The sequence below is a fragment of the Arachis duranensis genome, chromosome 5 (assembly GCF_000817695.3).
Source record: "Arachis duranensis cultivar V14167 chromosome 5, aradu.V14167.gnm2.J7QH, whole genome shotgun sequence".
Lineage (NCBI taxonomy): Eukaryota > Viridiplantae > Streptophyta > Magnoliopsida > Fabales > Fabaceae > Arachis > Arachis duranensis.
In genome coordinates, this window is record NC_029776.3 from 481,873 (window position 1) to 482,402 (window position 530).

The following is a 530-nucleotide window of genomic DNA, read 5'->3' on the forward strand; positions in this document are numbered from 1 at the left end:
TCTTCATGTTTCTCCTTTGTTTTTTTTTTTTTTTTTTTTGGGTGAATTTTGTTGTGTATTTTTCATTTGCTTATGTTTTTGGGTCAGAATGTCAGACAACGAGAAAGGGCTAGACCCATATGAAAGAATCTCACGAGAACAAAAGAGACTTCGTTCTTCTTAAATTTCATTTGGGCTATTTCAACAGTAGGCCTGATTATTAATTGAAAAAACCTTGTTTTTAAATTGCGAGGAAGATAATACCAAAAATGAAAGTATAAGGAGTCAATAGAATATTTGTATAATGTGTACAACGGAGGTTTAAAAAGTATTAAAGATATAATCATTAGTGTTACTTTTTTTATTAGTTGAAGCTTTTGGGATAAGTGATATCATAACATGGTATTAAAGTTCTAAATTCGAAAGGTCAAGAGTTCGATCCTTGATGAACTCCAAAATCAGTTTAAGTTGTTAGGATGAGTGATTTCATCGCTTGAATCCAAAATACAATGCAATCAGACAATAGAGTACGTGTCCAAAAAATAATTGAC